Here is a 2,978-nt window from a genome sequence, read left to right as displayed (position 1 = left end):
AGGAGATGCTGCTTTTCCCTTACGGCGTTATTTAATGCGACCATATCTGGGTAGAGGTATTCCAGAAGAGCAAGAGTATTTCAATAAAAGACTCTCTCGTGCAAGAAGAGTTATAGAAAATGCATTTGGAATACTCACTGCCAAATGGAGAATATTGAGAACGACGCTATGCATGGCCCCGAAAAATGCAGAACAAATAGTGAAAGCTTGTATTGTCTTGCATAATTTTATTAAGCTTTCGTGTGCAAACTATGTAGCAAGCGATTTTGTTGATCGCTACGAAGAGGATGCCACCATCGCTGGCTCATGGCGAAACGAAGTAGTTCCATTGCCCTCAATAAGTAGGGTGTCATCGAACCGAGGCAGTTCAAATAATTATGATTTAAGGGATGCTCTGAAGACACATCTTTTTAACAATAAAATTTAAATAATTACTACTCACTGAATATGCTTTGTTTTTATTATTTAAGATAGAAAACAAAAATTTGAACTCACAGTATGAGGGCACTTATTGGTAATGTTTTAAATGTCGTCACATCTTTCAGGTTCGATTACATATTTATTACATATTATTACATTACATATATATATTATATATTACATATATATTCGATTACATATTTAATTCGCAAAATCAAAATCAGATTTCATACTAAATTAGATTACATATAAAGTTCGCAAAATTGAATTCAAACTGGATGTCATTTAAATTTTTAAATTTCGTAAATTCAATTTTTATAATTTTTATATTGAGCATAGACGTATTGAAGTACGTCCATTTGAAAATCTAGGCGGCTCTCTTCTGGGACCTTCTCAAACACTTCGCCAATCGCACCCAAGAAATTGTTGTGTGTTTTTTTTTGACTATCCACAAACTGACTTACTTCGTTGACTAGATCGTTAAAGGCGGCGTTCTCATCGTTTTTTTTTCTTTTGTCTCTTAGCCGGCGTTGGGGCAGTGGTTTCTTGCTCTTCTATTATAATGTTCCCACTCTCGCCTATTTGGAATCCAAAGGAAGTATCCAGTATATCTGGTTCTTGCCCGAGAACTTCTGGCGTTTGGGAGACGATGTTTGTTGTTGTCCTTAAAATATGTACATATAAATTACAATTTAAAATATAAATACTTGTTGTACAAATGTAAAGTACACTTACTGTCTGGGCGTGACCGTGTCTTTCAAAAACGACGCAGCACTTCCGCTAGGTTGTTGATCAACCTTCAATTCTATTCCATATCGGTCTCTTAACGATTTCCATCGCTTTCGGCAGTTTTCCTCTGTAAAGTAAAAATATAGTATTCGTCACAATTATTCGTCACAAATTTGTTATAATTTGGTTCGACCTATTACAAAACTGCTATATGTTTGAAAAACTCTATACTAAGCAGGATGTCCCACAGCAGCAGCTACATTTCGCCAAGCCAAATCTTTCTTCACCCGATCGCGGTAACTAAGCTGTCGTTTGTCCCACAAGCAGTTGTGTTTTTCAATCTCTGCTATAAGTTTTTCTTCGAACATCTTGCACTAAAGCTTCCGATATACCAACCAACACACAAGAATCGGATAATACAGCAGCCGGAACGATAAAAAAGTAAGGTATCTGTAAAAAATATTGTTGTTAGCAACAAATAATATTATTAATAACAAATAATTGTTTAATATAAACTCTTTTACCTCCAGTTGAATATTTCGCCTTATAAACACGGGTGGAAGTGGCACAGGCAAATGAAACTTTATGAAAACCAACGAATCTGGTGGCCGGAACGATAAAAAGCAAGGTATCTGAAACATTCGGATTCTGGCATTTGAGGGCGAAGGTGGTTCGTCGCGAATAAAAATTTTCTAAGTGTTCTATACCCAAAAAAAAAAAAAAAAAAAATTAGATTCTTGTGACAAAGGCCGTGTGAGTGGGTGCATGTGTGTGCTAACTAATAGCACTTTAAACTAATTCCTTTTTGCGTCGCGTAATTTAACACATAATTTTGCTGCAACAAGCTGGAAGGCAGGTGAGTCTTGGCTAGACAGAGTTTTTCATTTTTTCTCATTCATTTTCGGGTGAAGTGCTAAGGAATAAATTCCATAGTGCCTGTTAGAAAGAAAAGAAAGCCGCCTCTTAAGGTGGGCAAGGATAGAAACGCCAAGATGGCGTCGTCGACTTCGTGGTCGGCGATGCCTGAGGCAGAGGCTTCTGCATTTGAGGGCAGTGCGCTGAAAAGACCAAAAGTTTTGGACAATAGAGATGTGACAAATTTCTATGAGCTCGCCAGCGGTGGAGGGCTCATTCAGATTAAACCCAGAAGTAGTGCGAAAAATAACGTGTGTCCTGAAAAGGGCGGGAAAAATTCAGAAAATGATGAAAATGGCGGGAAAAATGTAGAAAAATCTAGAAAAGGCGGGAAAAGTTTGGAAACAGTAGGTAGCATGGAATGTGAGAACCTTCCAGTAAATGAACAGTTGCAAGAAGCACAGTTAGCTGTAGTTAACGAAAATGAACAAGCAAGAGGAAAAGAAAATGAAAACGCACAAAAGACAGTGATGTACCCGCATACATTTAAGGGGGGAGATTTTTGTTTTAGTTGATTCCTCTGAATGCCCCAATATTAAAAACGAAAAAATTACCACAGGGTTAACTCTGCTAAGTCAAATAAAAGACATGCGTCACAAAGATCTTGAATACATTTATGCCTTGGGTAAAACACTATACAAAGTAACTTTTAAAAACACCTATGCAGCGAATACATTCGTGCTCGATGACAAACTTCCGAAAAGAGGCCTTAAACCTTTCATTCCTCGCACTGCACTCGAAATATACGGTGTAGTTAGGGGTGTACCCACATGTTTCAGTGACTCAGATTTCTTAAATAATGCTATATCCAGCATCCCTATCAGGTCGGTCAGACGCTTTACGCGCAAGGACCCTGCAACCAATGAATACGTTCCAATTACCACATTAAAAATAGGCTTTTCGGGCAATGAGAT

The 2,978-nt window shown here is 37.6% G+C and overlaps 1 long non-coding RNA gene across 1 annotated transcript; it reads right to left on the bottom strand.

Moving 5' to 3' along the window:
- Nucleotides 1-1,425: 1,425 nt before the first annotated feature.
- On the bottom strand, nucleotides 1,426-1,789 carry LOC118757444. Its single transcript, XR_004995222.1, has 2 exons — nucleotides 1,674-1,789; nucleotides 1,426-1,599 (listed from the first exon to the last, which is right to left on the bottom strand). It is a non-coding gene; the product is annotated as an uncharacterized LOC118757444 (long non-coding RNA).
- Nucleotides 1,790-2,978: the final 1,189 nt, after the last annotated feature.

The sequence above is a fragment of the Rhagoletis pomonella genome, unplaced genomic scaffold, assembly GCF_013731165.1.
Source record: "Rhagoletis pomonella isolate Grant_MI unplaced genomic scaffold, Rhpom_1.0 Rhpom_scaffold_18094, whole genome shotgun sequence".
Lineage (NCBI taxonomy): Eukaryota > Metazoa > Arthropoda > Insecta > Diptera > Tephritidae > Rhagoletis > Rhagoletis pomonella.
This window is presented reverse-complemented; position numbering and strand designations above follow the sequence as displayed.